Genomic DNA, 14,739 nt, shown 5'->3' with positions numbered 1-14,739 from the left:
TGCTTCAGCCTCGCTTACTGCTGGTTGCTCTCGACGGCGGCGATGAGCCTCCGCTTCGGCGGCGCGAACGGCAGGGTCTTCTCGGCGGCGGCGATGAGCTTCTGCTTCAGCCTCGCTTACTGCTGGTTGCTCTCGACGGCGGCGATGAGCCTCCGCTTCGGCGGCGCGAACGGCAGGGTCTTCTCGGCGACGGCGATGAGCTTCTGCTTCAGCCTCGCTTACTGCTGGTTGCTCTCGACGGCGGCGATGAGCCTCCGCTTCGGCGGCGCGAACGGCAGGGTCTTCTCGGCGGCGGCGATGAGCTTCTGCTTCAGCCTCGCTTACTGCTGGTTGGTCTCGACGGCGGCGATGAGCCTCCGCTTCGGCGGCGCGAACGGCAGGGTCTTCTCGGCGGCGGCGATGAGCTTCTGCTTCAGCCTCGCTTACTGCTGGTTGGTCTCGACGGCGGCGATGAGCCTCCGCTTCGGCGGCGCGAACGGCAGGGTCTTCTCGGCGGCGGCGATGAGCTTCTGCTTCAGCCTCGCTTACTGCTGGTTGGTCTCGACGGCGGCGATGAGCCTCCGCTTCGGCGGTGCGAACGGCAGGGTCTTCTCGGCGGCGGCGATTTGCTTCTGCTTCAGCCTCGCTTACTGCTGGTTGCTCTCGACGGCGGCGATGAGCCTCCGCTTCGGCGGCGCGAACGGCAGGGTCTTCTCGGCGGCGGCGATGAGCTTCTGCTTCAGCCTCGCTTACTGCTGGTTGCTCTCGACGGCGGCGATGAGCCTCCGCTTCGGCGGCGCGAACGGCAGGGTCTTCTCGGCGGCGGCGATGAGCTTCTGCTTCAGCCTCGCTTACTGCTGGTTGGTCTCGACGGCGGCGATGAGCCTCCGCTTCGGCGGTGCGAACGGCAGGGTCTTCTCGGCGGCGGCGATTTGCTTCTGCTTCAGCCTCGCTTACTGCTGGTTGCTCTCGACGGCGGCGATGAGCCTCCGCTTCGGCGGCGCGAACGGCAGGGTCTTCTCGGCGGCGGCGATGAGCTTCTGCTTCAGCCTCGCTTACTGCTGGTTGCTCTCGACGGCGGCGATGAGCCTCCGCTTCGGCGGCGCGAACGGCAGGGTCTTCTCGGCGACGGCGATGAGCTTCTGCTTCAGCCTCGCTTACTGCTGGTTGCTCTCGACGGCGGCGATGAGCCTCCGCTTCGGCGGCGCGAACGGCAGGGTCTTCTCGGCGGCGGCGATGAGCTTCTGCTTCAGCCTCGCTTACTGCTGGTTGGTCTCGACGGCGGCGATGAGCCTCCGCTTCGGCGGTGCGAACGGCAGGGTCTTCTCGGCGGCGGCGATTTGCTTCTGCTTCAGCCTCGCTTACTGCTGGTTGCTCTCGACGGCGGCGATGAGCCTCCGCTTCGGCGGCGCGAACGGCAGGGTCTTCTCGGCGGCGGCGATGAGCTTCTGCTTCAGCCTCGCTTACTGCTGGTATCTCTCGACGGCGGCGATGAGCCTCCGCTTCGGCGGTGCGAACGGCAGGGTCTTCTCGGCGGCGGCGATGAGCTTCTGCTTCAGCCTCGCTTACTGCTGGTTGCTCTCGACGGCGGCGATGAGCCTCCGCTTCGGCGGCGCGAACGGCAGGGTCTTCTCGGCGGCGGCGATGAGCTTCTGCTTCAGCCTCGCTTACTGCTGGTTGCTCTCGACGGCGGCGATGAGCCTCCGCTTCGGCGGCGCGAACGGCAGGGTCTTCTCGGCGGCGGCGATGAGCTTCTGCTTCAGCCTCGCTTACTGCTGGTTGCTCTCGACGGCGGCGATGAGCCTCCGCTTCGGCGGCGCGAACGGCAGGGTCTTCTCGGCGGCGGCGATGAGCTTCTGCTTCAGCCTCGCTTACTGCTGGTTGCTCTCGACGGTGGCGATGAGCCTCCGCTTCGGCGGCGCGAACGGCAGGGTCTTCTCGGCGGCGGCGATGAGCTTCTGCTTCAGCCTCGCTTACTGCTGGTTGCTCTCGACGGCGGCGATGAGCCTCCGCTTCGGCGGTGCGAACGGCAGGGTCTTCTCGGCGGCGGCGATTTGCTTCTGCTTCAGCCTCGCTTACTGCTGGTTGCTCTCGACGGCGGCGATGAGCCTCCGCTTCGGCGGTGCGAACGGCAGGGTCTTCTCGGCGGCGGCGATTTGCTTCTGCTTCAGCCTCGCTTACTGCTGGTTGCTCTCGACGGCGGCGATGAGCCTCCGCTTCGGCGGCGCGAACTGCAGGGTCTTCTCGGCGGCGGCGATGAGCTTCTGCTTCAGCCTCGCTTACTGCTGGTTGCTCTCGACGGCGGCGATGAGCCTCCGCTTCGGCGGCGGCGATGAGCCTCCGCTTCGGCGGCGCGAACGGCAGGGTCTTCTCGGCGGCGGCGATGAGCTTCTGCTTCAGCCTCGCTTACTGCTGGTTGCTCTCGACGGCGGCGATGAGCCTCCGCTTCGGCGGCGCGAACTGCAGGGTCTTCTCGGCGGCGGCGATGAGCTTCTGCTTCAGCCTCGCTTACTGCTGGTTGCTCTCGACGGCGGCGATGAGCCTCCGCTTCGGCGGCGCGAACGGCAGGGTCTTCTCGGCGGCGGCGATGAGCTTCTGCTTCAGCCTCGCTTATGGTACGTTCACACTGAGGAATCCGGCGTCTACAGCGAATGGAATTCTCCTGCCGCCGAAAATCGCGTAGTTCACACTGCTTGCGGACCGCGCCGCCGGAAAGACATACAGCGCCATCTGCCCCATAAAATGCTAACCTCCAATCAAGCGCGGGATGTCCCGGATGTTCGCGCGGCTCGAAATTGCGCAGCAGTTGTCTCCGCTCGCGTCGAGTTCGTGTGTTTATGTTGCGCGTCTCCACCATTGCTTGGAAGGACAATGATGAACCCCGAGCAAGAAGAGGCAGTACTGCTCGGCCTGTTGACAAGCACCTTTCTGGCGATGCATGACGCGCAGAAGCATTCGCCGAAGAGACGGCGGCAGCGGCGTTGGTGGGTTCGCCCACCAATCCCGCGACCGATGTTGTGCCACAAGTCGTCCTTCTGCACGTTGTCTTTGTGCTTCAAGTGGCGCTTATCGTAGAGGACTGGGTGGTTGCGCACCAGTTCGATCAGCATTTCGGATGTGGATGTCGCGGCGGACTTTGATGACTGCGACATGACGTGAGACTCGGCCGCCATCTTTGGAAGATCTGTTTCGCGCCCCCCAATTGGTCAGCGCCGCGCGGCGGCGAGGCAATCCGGCGGCAGCTGCCGCAAAAATCGGTGCGGGAGCGATCGGCGCGGAAGGGGCTTTTCCGGCGGATCTCGCCGCCGCCGAACTGGGTTCCGCCGAACTGGGCGCCGCTCCGGACGCCGAATGTCTCAGTGTGAACGGGGCTTTACTGCTGGTTGCTCTCGACGGCGGCGATGAGCCTCCGCTTCGGCGGTGCGAACGGCAGGGTCTTCTCGGCGGCGGCGATTTGCTTCTGCTTCAGCCTCGCTTACTGCTGGTTGCTCTCGACGGCGGCGATGAGCCTCCGCTTCGGCGGCGCGAACGGCAGGGTCTTCTCGGCGGCGGCGATTTGCTTCTGCTTCAGCCTCGCTTACTGCTGGTTGCTCTCGACGGCGGCGATGAGCCTCCGCTTCGGCGGCGCGAACGGCAGGGTCTTCTCGGCGACGGCGATGAGCTTCTGCTTCAGCCTCGCTTACTGCTGGTTGCTCTCGACGGCGGCGATGAGCCTCCGCTTCGGCGGCGCGAACGGCAGGGTCTTCTCGGCGGCGGCGATTTGCTTCTGCTTCAGCCTCGCTTACTGCTGGTTGCTCTCGACGGCGGCGATGAGCCTCCGCTTCGGCGGCGCGAACGGCAGGGTCTTCTCGGCGGCGGCGATGAGCTTCTGCTTCAGCCTCGCTTACTGCTGGTTGCTCTCGACGGCGGCGATGAGCCTCCGCTTCGGCGGTGCGAACGGCAGGGTCTTCTCGGCGGCGGCGATTTGCTTCTGCTTCAGCCTCGCTTACTGCTGGTTGCTCTCGACGGCGGCGATGAGCCTCCGCTTCGGCGGCGCGAACGGCAGGGTCTTCTCGGCGGCGGCGATGAGCTTCTGCTTCAGCCTCGCTTACTGCTGGTATCTCTCGACGGCGGCGATGAGCCTCCGCTTCGGCGGCGCGAACGGCAGGGTCTTCTCGGCGGCGGCGATGAGCTTCTGCTTCAGCCTCGCTTACTGCTGGTTGCTCTCGACGGCGGCGATGAGCCTCCGCTTCGGCGGCGCGAACGGCAGGGTCTTCTCGGCGGCGGCGATGAGCTTCTGCTTCAGCCTCGCTTACTGCTGGTTGCTCTCGACGGCGGCGATGAGCCTCCGCTTCGGCGGCGCGAACGGCAGGGTCTTCTCGGCGGCGGCGATGAGCTTCTGCTTCAGCCTCGCTTACTGCTGGTTGCTCTCGACGGCGGCGATGAGCCTCCGCTTCAGCGGCGCGAACGGCAGGGTCTTCTCGGCGGCGGCGATGAGCTTCTGCTTCAGCCTCGCTTACTGCTGGTTGCTCTCGACGGCGGCGATGAGCCTCCGCTTCGGCGGCGCGAACGGCAGGGTCTTCTCGGCGGCGGCGATGAGCTTCTGCTTCAGCCTCGCTTACTGCTGGTTGCTCTCGACGGCGGCGATGAGCCTCCGCTTCGGCGGTGCGAACGGCAGTGTCTTCTCGGCGGCGGCGATTTGCTTCTGCTTCAGCCTCGCTTACTGCTGGTTGCTCTCGACGGCGGCGATGAGCCTCCGCTTCGGCGGTGCGAACGGCAGGGTCTTCTCGGCGGCGGCGATTTGCTTCTGCTTCAGCCTCGCTTACTGCTGGTTGCTCTCGACGGCGGCGATGAGCCTCCGCTTCGGCGGCGCGAACTGCAGGGTCTTCTCGGCGGCGGCGATGAGCTTCTGCTTCAGCCTCGCTTACTGCTGGTTGCTCTCGACGGCGGCGATGAGCCTCCGCTTCGGCGGTGCGAACGGCAGGGTCTTCTCGGCGGCGGCGATGAGCTTCTGCTTCAGCCTCGCTTACTGCTGGTTGCTCTCGACGGCGGCGATGAGCCTCCGCTTCGGCGGCGCGAACTGCAGGGTCTTCTCGGCGGCGGCGATGAGCTTCTGCTTCAGCCTCGCTTACTGCTGGTTGCTCTCGACGGCGGCGATGAGCCTCCGCTTCGGCGGCGCGAACGGCAGGGTCTTCTCGGCGGCGGCGATGAGCTTCTGCTTCAGCCTCGCTTACTGCTGGTTGCTTTCGACGGCGGCGATGAGCCTCCGCTTCGGCGGCGCGAACTGCAGGGTCTTCTCGGCGGCGGCGATGAGCTTCTGCTTCAGCCTCGCTTACTGCTGGTTGCTCTCGACGGCGGCGATGAGCCTCCGCTTCGGCGGCGCGAACTGCAGGGTCTTCTCGGCGGCGGCGATGAGCTTCTGCTTCAGCCTCGCTTACTGCTGGTTGCTCTCGACGGCGGCGATGAGCCTCCGCTTCGGCGGCGCGAACTGCAGGGTCTTCTCGGCGGCGGCGATGAGCTTCTGCTTCAGCCTCGCTTACTGCTGGTTGCTCTCGACGGCGGCGATGAGCCTCCGCTTCGGCGGCGCGAACGGCAGGGTCTTCTCGGCGGCGGCGCTTAGCCTCTGCTTCGGCGACGCGTACTCCTGGATCATCTCGACGGCGGCGACGGTAAGCTTCTGCTTCGGCGGCACGCACCTCTGGATTCTGACGGCGACGGCGCTGGGCCTCTGCTCTGGCAGCTCGTTTAGCAGCAGCAGCAGCAGCAGCAGCAGCAGCAGCAGCAGACGGAGGACTTCCATCGGTCGTCTCGCTCATGGCTCAGAAAGAACTGGCAGATAATTTCGCAGTGGCGAACGGCAGCGGCAATTTCGGCTCGGGCGGTGCACATTATACAGATCCGCCGCCACCGATCTGGCTGTCTGATTGCCACCGCACAGGGCGAACGGCAGCGGCAATTTCGGCTCGGGCGGTGCACATATACAGATCCGCCGCCACCGATCTGGCTCTCTGATTGCCACCGCACAGGGGTTGCATTGGAGGAGGAGCGAAGAAAGGAATTAAGTTCGAGCCGGCGCTTTGACAACCGGAGACTCGCAGGAAGAGGGGGGAGCGGGGCGGCGTGTACACCCAGCGGCAAACGATGGGGGCAGAAGCGCGCGCAGCAAGCGGACAACACGATAAAGGGAGGAGGGAAGAGATAGCAGCGACTGACTGATGCCGCTGACGCCGATAGTGAGTCAACCCCAGCTGCGGAGTTGGTTTCAGGGACAACGCCGCCGATGCCGACACAAACAATGATACCCTCGCTTCCGCAGTGCTAAGAACCAGGTCTAGCCGTGGGAAGGTGGTCACGTATTCGTCGACGTGCCGGGGCCTACGTGAAATAACCGGCGCGTCGGCAACTGAAGAGCACCCTATCCGCCACACAAGAACAGGGGTGGGGGGACCCTTTCCTCCTCTTTCTGCATGGCGGCGACGGTGTTCTATGCAGTCACGTTATCTTGACTCTCTAGCGGCGTCAGCGGCATCCAGCGGTATCAGTCGGTCGCTGCTAGCGCTGGGGGGATGAAAGGGGGGCGGAGCTGGTTACGAGGCCGACGACAACGCCGACGACGACGCGAAACCCAGGAACGGACGCCAAAGAGCTGCGCTCAAAAAGGCCGGTTGGGTAGAATGGGGTTTAGACCTCCGGAGCCGGGATTTTCAGCCGAAGCCCACCTCCTACACTCCCGCTCCGCCGTTCGCCTGGTGGTGGTTTGCGAGCCAGACAGTTTAGGCGTGGGACACGGCATCCGCGCGATCTCGGAGGCCATCTTCCGGGAAGGGTGCTTAAAGATTCAATCGCCACCATTGGTCATCGTTCGAATAAAACAAGCGAGCGAACAGGTTTATCTATCACTAAATGCTTCTGCCTCTGTTTTGTACGAAATAATAATTTAAAAAAAAGCTTTCTTTTGCTTTTGTTCTCGCGATAGTCGTGGTGCTGCAGTGGCTTTGTTTTTCAGAAACACTTGTTTCCATTGCAGCTTCGGACTGTCGGGTGGTGGAGAGAATTTTCTTTTCATGATTATAGCTCCACCTTGCGGGCTTCCACAGAAATGATTTGCAGTAGGTTGCAGGAGGACGTGTTGGGCTACTTGGCGCTTACTTAATGGCATAATGTAGCGCGGGCGTGCGACATGTGACATATTGTATAATGTGATATGTGTCTGTGTCTCTTTGAAGTTGGGCCCTTGTCATAATGGTTCTATATATAATTATTGTTTCTTACGCCGCGAATTCTCACAGCAGCGAAAGCGGCGAACTATTCAACTGTCTTCCATCTAGTGCCTTGCATTAAACGGGCATTAAAGAGAACAATGGTTTGAGCTGTCTTAGTGAGTTACTTTTGTACGATATCGAGAAAGCCGCGCTGTCGCCGTCATAGCAGGCTTGGCAAGTCGTAAAAGGGTGCAAAAGGGAGAGACCGACAACGCCTTATCCCGCAGCTGTTCGCCGCGATGTCACAGTTTTTGACGACGACAGCTCGGGCCTAGTTCGTTTTTTTTAGCGGCAGAGGTGGACTGTATTGTCTTTTAAAATAACCAAAGACCAAACACATTAAGTTTTAAGAACACTTACAAAGCCACAACGGCCAAAATACGAAAAAAAAATCACCGACGATTACGATACTCCCCAATGCGAAATTTGAGCGCCGCTATGTACGTGTTTTGATTTCGCGATATATTGGCTGGCGCGGACAGTCTGGCACGTTGCAGACGGGCCGAAGTGTGGCGTGACTTCCTCGCTAATCGGGAGATCGCGAGTGGAAGCGCGTGGGTGATACGCGTGGGCGCGATTCACAGCAGCCGCCGCAGGCAGACCTCTTAGACGACGCGCGCTACTGGCGCCATCTCGTAGCATCGTCGCCGCACTACGCTTTTCTTCTCACCCTGTCTCCATACCCTCCTCCTCGCGTCTTTCATCCCCCGTTCGCTTTCATATTGACACGTGTACTTGCCTATCTTTATCAGGCGACCACGTTTCACCGCCTAACAAATCTTATCGCACAGCGCAGGACGCGCCTGCATGTATCGGAAGTTTCTGGAATGTTATCGATGGTTCCATCCGCTGTCTGTGACCGAACGTTGTGTAATCTGATCACAGGTGTGCGCGACGCGAATAATGTAGAATTTCGTGGAAGGCACGCGGGTCCCAGCGATTATTCTGGAATGTTCGACGACTGATGTATAAAAGCCGACGTGCTTGACCCGCTGATCGGATATTCAACGACCGCCGACTGTGTTCGCCGTTTTCGTTGAGCATTGAGTGTAGCCTGTGTTTCTGGGCACAGATTCGCCCAATAAAGTTAGTGTCGCCATTCGCAGCTTTCTTGCTTTGTCCTCAGCCGTCACTACCATGTGACAATATATCGCTTTAGATCTGCGCTCTTAAAGAGAAAAAAAAAATTCTTTGAAATCCGTGGCGCAAAACTGGCGTTGCAGCGTTGTCGTTTCGCGAAGTAATAATAAAAAAAGAAACGCGCTTCTGCCTTCATTTGTTCATCAGTATTGATTTTACCACCACACTAACGGAAATATGAACTTTGGAAGTATACTTTGCAACTCTTCATTGATATAGGTGTGGTGTTTCTGTGCAGTGCTTAAAGGGGCGCTAAAGCAAAATATTGGAAAGCTTGAGCTTAAGGGCCGCGCAGGCCGCACCCAAGCGTTGGGGGACGCAAATTGCCGTTTTTTTTTTTTTTGCTGGCTTTAGTTGTAGTTTTTTTTTTTGTACGCTCGGTGTTTTGCGTCCCCTACACTTGCGTGGCTCGCGTCCGTTAAGCTAAAACTTTCTGTTACGTCGCACTATATACCGTGTGTGCCAGCTAACATTAGCCAAGCTCCTAAAAGAAAGGAGAGAACGAAAGAAAGGACACTAATGCAAGATACAGTTGTAAAACATGCGGTATTGTTTCGTCACAGGTCTGGTTTCCGAACACCAGATCTTATAACCGTATATTGCTCCGTGTTTCTTTTTTATTCTTTTGACAGCTCGGTTAACTATAGCTGGGACACCCTTGTAAATTGGAAGATTTGGTTTGCGTGACAACGGATTCGTTATTCGTTGCGAGAAATAGCTTTTGTAAGCAATCGAATGGCGTAAATGGAAAATCGTGCCAGCTGTTGCGGAATATGGTGCTTCAATTGTGACATCAGCACTGCCTTATTCACACTGTGGCATATAGGGAGGTCGCGTGTAGATTACGTCAGCTCGTCCGTTCTGGCGCGGGCGGTTCAAATAGAGGATCTGCAGCGCGTGGGACCTTCGGCGGCAATATTCTACGGAACAAAGGGTTATGCCGTATTTACTCGAGTGTGGGCCGCACCCGTGTAAGACCCGTACCCCCACTTTGAAGTGCGAAATATTGAAAAAAGAAAATTTTTGGCCCCTACGAGACGTCGCGAGTTCGTGCCCTGAAAATTGGTCGGCGACTGTAAATATATTCAAATATATATTTATATTCGACCGCCTGTGGTTGCATTTATTTGCATAGCAGTGTGATCACAATTCGAGGCTCAGTGAGTAGATAAGCCTGTTAACACCCGCACACGGTAATAGTTTGTGCGGACTTGCTCGTGAATAGGGTATAAGCACACTGAAAAGAATGATAGCCATGTGGACGAATAATCTGTCTATCCGGCTCATCGGTGTCTCCTTGGGGTAGACCGTAAGTGTCGAGCTGCTGCTTGCAACGGCACCAGCGCGGGATATGTGCCTCCCGCCCGAAGAAGCGCTCTCGGTGGCGGCGGGCCGTTCTCGGTGCGCCCTCGTCTCTTCCCGCTGTGCGTTCTCAGCGCGTAAAAGCGGCACGGAGGCAAGTGAACGCCGTGCGTTCACCTAATGACGACTGCCAGCTCGGGGTCTCCGGGTCCCTTATATCGAGGCTGCGGGATCAGGGGTGAAGCGAGCTCGCGTTAGTCGGCTGCGCAGTCGCCACCGCTCGCAGAGCACGCGGTTCGGCAGGTGTTGCCGGCGGTGCCGCGCTGCCTGTAAAGCCGCGCAGCCAGCGCAGTGTCGCCACGTGAGTTGCCGCTTTTTGGCGGTTTCGAGTCCGGGGCCTTTCTTTTGTTGGTGTGTGCTGTCGAAGCGGCATGCCCGTGGCGTCGCAGTATGAAGTGACGTTGCAGTGCAGTGCGCAACTAGGATGCTCAGTTGTGCCACACATGCGACTCGTACGGAAAACCACTTGCAATCTTGCAAAAACGCGGAATCCTGTTCTTGTCGAATTCAAGTTATGCGACCTCTACTAAACCTCTCTTTTCCCACTACCAAATTATGCCCCTACACCTGCTAATAAATTATGGAACTCAATACTGGTGTATAACTCTTTAAATAGCACTGTACCTCTTCTCTGCTCAAATTTTCTGCCTTCGCAATTCAAGACAAGAGGCTGTGAATGTGGTAATTCCTTGAGCCACTGGTAAAAAATATGCACGTAAAAAGACGGCTTTCTGGTGTTGACACCTCTTTATGGAACAATGTTCCAGTTCATGTAAAACAACATAGAGATTTCCTTGTGATGCTTAAACGTTATTACAAAGAACTGCATTAGACGTTTTAAATTTCTCATGTTTTGTATTAGAAGATTTATTAGAAGTATTAGAAATTATTATAGCGCCTGTTCTGCGTTTTTTTTTCGCTGTTCGTGTGTGTCTTCCTGTGCGCTTCTTTTCTCTCGATATGCTTTGTGTGTTCACCTGGCATGTGGTTAAACTGATGTTTGAATATATTAAATTTGCTAATTCTTTGTTTTGAATGCTAGTCCGATATGCTGTTAAACTGATGTAGATATCTGTTTTCTACCTGCAAGTTTATGCAAGTAATTGTTGCATGGATCCATACTAGCATCATGCTACGGATGCAGATGTTTTAAACACGTTTTTCTTTGTGACCATACCTTGTCTGATGAAGTTCAATTGAATTCTATTCCACTTGAATTGAATTCTATTCCACTTGAAAGAAGCGTAATAGGCGCGTTTGTTGGTCAGTAAACAGAGCCGCGATCGGAGATCGCTGTTCGAAACGCCCGTTCAGTTTGCGTTCAGTTTCGTCGCACGCGATTGGCCTGGGCCGCGCCGAGGCGTCGGCGCGGTGTTAAGAACGGCCCGCTGAGATGCAAGTTTTGCCAGCCAGTTGCGATAGCGGCGGCAACCTTTTCTTGGAACGCCACCGTTAAGCTCTAGCCTCCCCGCCATTGTGACTATACGCGCTCGGCGGACCAACTATTGTTACTGAGCCCGCCACCGCCAACCTGGTCTGCCGCGAGCGCGGGAGTACCCGCGGGAACGGCTACTGAGGCCTCTTCCCACGCGCCGTTCGAGACGCAAGACAATGGGCTACCGGCCGCGCTGCGGGGCTCAGCTCCGAGTTCTACGAAGTCCGTCTGACGTCGGCTCCGTGCCGTGAACCTCGCGCAAGGAAGTGTGTGTGTGTGTGTGTGTGTGTGTGTGTGTGTGTGTACACGAGGCGGCTCGTCTCCTGGTCGAACCTTTCCCTCACTTTGGGATAGAGGGAGGACCGAGTGTTTATAAACCGCTGTTGTGCGGATGCTCAGTGTTCTTTCTCAAGCAGTCATTTAGACCAAGGTACTTTCTCTCGCAGTCATGCTAGACTGATGTAGATACTGTAAATAAACCCATATTCCTCGTTCTCGATGAGAAGCAATCCTTCCCTTCATCAACGTCCTCAGCGTGAATAAGTTGGACGACAGCATGGGCCAGCTACCTTCTAATTCATGCCGCACTCCAATCTTGACAGCGAGTTACGAGCGATGGGATTGAGCCCCCAATCCTGACAGCGGCCTAGGTCACTCACGTGAGGCGAAACTGAACGCAAACTGAACGCGCGTGTCGAACAACGATCTCCGATCGCGGCCCGGATTTGTTCCTTACCGCGCATACGAACAGGTTACACTACACTTCAACTCGGTTCAAACCAAGGGGTCAATTGGTCACAAATCGGGCTGCGTTAATAGACAGAAGATGCGCACCTATATATTAGCTTCAGCGGTACTACGCATGCGCAGAACCTCAATCATACTGTATTGTTGTGCGGGCCTGTTCGATAATGCCGCATTATTGGGCAGTTCCCATTTCCAGAACTTTCTAAAGTAGCTTTGTTTTCCCTTTTCTTCCCCCCCCCCCTCCCGCAGCGTTTGCGGTTTTCGAGCGATACAGAGAGAGAGAGAGAGATAAAATGTGTGCGGGCGTGTGGCTTCTGTACGTAGGTGATGACGTAACTCGCACTTTGTTTCCTGCAGGATACCCCGTGCCAGGAATGATGACCCGCTCGTCGCCTCGCGGATTGCGAGTCCAGCACGCGCCGACGAGGCGAAGCACCGCGTAGAAGGTGAGCGCGAACAGCACCGTTTATTTTCGATACAAGTACACACGCGGCGGGGACATTTCGGTGTCCGGCGAGTGTGTCGTCGACGCAGCACGACAATTTGTTGCGGTGATTTGCGAGCGCGTTCGCACCGCGCTGCGAATGCAGAACTCGACGGCGCGAAATGTCTGACATCGAGCGTCGCCGCCTCGATGCCGACTCTTTGACTGCGTGGGCACGTCGCCTCGAATGGGAAGGGAGGGTGTTCGCAGCGTGGACTCGGCGAGCTGTAATCCTCCGTGCTTTCTTCGTCATTTTCTCGCTTTTCTCGCCGTGCCACGCGCGTCTACTCTCGCCTCCGGCTTAATTGCCGAGTTCGGGCTGCCCTCGCGCTTAGTATTTGGACGTTTACATTTGTTCTGCTGTCATGCGTTCAGATAATATTGTTGAAGGCCTTTGTGTATTGCGAGAGGATAGTGCCTTCTCGAGAGCACGCTTTGTTATTTGATGTTTTATGGAGCACGAGGAATAAGCCGTATACTGTGGTCGCGTTTTGCTTGTCGTTTTCTCGACAGATGTTATTTTCCCAGTAAAGACACTACGTGCGGAAGAACACGCACGCACGCACGCACGCACACACGCACGCACACACACACACACACACAGAGAGAAAGAGAGAGAAAGGACGGGCGTTGCCTAGTTCTCCAGGAAAGAATCTGGGAGTAAAAGGGCTCAAAGTGCCTCTTTAGGAAGGTCTAGAGGCAAGCACGTTAATTTTGAATTCTCGAATCTCAAAACGGGAGATCGCTTAGAATATACTTTCATTCACGTTCCAATCCTTCTGATCATTCTCCGAGGACGCGTTAGAAGTATCGGTTCTCCGACAGCTGGACTATAATGGGGCAAGTTGAAAACCCGATTGAAGTCTGTCGGACTCGTTTTTGGTACGACAAGTCTTACAGCGCCGGATCTGATAGTTTTCGAGTAGTAAGCACCTGCGCATCAAATCCGTCCGATCCGTTTCGTGACGTGCCTGAAAAACGGCCCCTTCAGCTACTTTCAGCTGCTTCAGCTACTGTTCAGAGCTACTGAAAAATTCGTGGGCGGAGTGGAGTTCGGCGTTGTTTCTGCGGGCGGCTACACGTGCGGGTCGTGCACGCGCGGTGGTCAAGAGTCGACGCGCGGCTCGACAACAACACGGCGGCGGCGTAGAGTTGTAACCGTGTGGGGGTTGGGGGGCTCGTGCACGGAGAGTGCACACGCGGGTTGCGTGTGAGTCGGGGCTTCCGCCGTTCGGTGCGCGGAAGCAGTGCCGTGGGTTTGAAGTCGACTCATCGCTGCTGAACCGTAGCCACGCCGAGACATTCCGCGAACGGACGCCCCATCGTACGTGGAGCTCTTCTGTTAGGGGGGGGTCACTGGTCTTGTGAGGTTGTGAGACGAAAGACGCATTGCACTGCAAAGGAGTCACGGCAACGGCCATTGGAACTCCGGATAGCGTCACCCTGGAGCCCCGTTGTGTGCACGCTGCGGTACGAACGATGGGGCGAGCTTGCTGTTTGGGGATGCCTTTAGGTACGTGCAGGGCCGTTGGAGGGAGATTCGGCTAAGAACACGAAAATTGTAACATGATTGTAACTTTTGATGTCCGCTTATTTTCCATTCTATTGCTTTCCTATTCCATCCTAATAGACAGTTAACCCCTTGCAATCGGCGTCACAGCCTTGGCTATTGTAATTTGACTTCGCGGCATCCACAACACCTCCAACTTTCCCTCAACGACATCGAGGCGAATAACAGCTGGCGGTGTTGTCAGTATACGACCGTGCTCTATATATATATATATATATATATATATATATATATATATATATATATATATATATATATATATATATATATATATATATATATATAGTACTACGTGTGGGTTACTTTTTGCGCACACGTGTTTAGCTTTATCATGTTCATGTGCCTTGCGCTTAACATTTCCAATTCAAGCGCGTCAGAATCATCCCATGTGCCGGACGACGCACCGGAATAAAAGATAGACTGCGCGGAGTATTGTATCCTGTCGGAAACCTGTCTAGAAAGGCGTACTTCGCACTGAGACCACGCATGATCATTCGGCATGTTACTGGTCCGTGCGCCCTGTATAGGAAAAACAACGGCTACCGCGAGGTGGCAGCTGCGGACGCTGGCGCAGTCCGCAGCCGGCCATCTCGAACGCCCTAGAGAAGAGCGATGCAGGCTGTTTACTGCTTCACCTCTGAACCGGAAAAAACGAAAGAAGCGTCAACTTGTCGGCCGGGTCACTTGACTGCTGCGATTCGGCGCCGACTGTGTCTCGTCCGTGGGCTTTTCCCCCGTCGCGTACGCACAGCTCTCGATCGCGCGCCAGAACCACGTGGCT

General features: G+C 56.9%; 1 protein-coding gene across 7 annotated transcripts in view; it reads left to right on the top strand.

The window, feature by feature from the left end:
* Nucleotides 1-14,739, top strand: part of LOC135920784 (serine-rich adhesin for platelets-like) — a 658,268-nt gene that overhangs the window by 116,251 nt on the left and 527,278 nt on the right. For all 7 annotated transcript variants that reach the window (XM_065455046.1, XM_065455039.1, XM_065455040.1 and 4 more), the window contains one exon: nucleotides 12,262-12,350. The gene's annotated coding sequence lies outside the window, so the exon portion shown is untranslated. The remainder of the gene's footprint in view (nucleotides 1-12,261; nucleotides 12,351-14,739) is intronic.

This window comes from Dermacentor albipictus, chromosome 7, assembly GCF_038994185.2.
Source record: "Dermacentor albipictus isolate Rhodes 1998 colony chromosome 7, USDA_Dalb.pri_finalv2, whole genome shotgun sequence".
NCBI lineage: Eukaryota > Metazoa > Arthropoda > Arachnida > Ixodida > Ixodidae > Dermacentor > Dermacentor albipictus.
The sequence above is the reverse complement of the archived record's forward strand: the minus strand, read 5'-3'. Positions and strand labels throughout refer to the sequence as shown.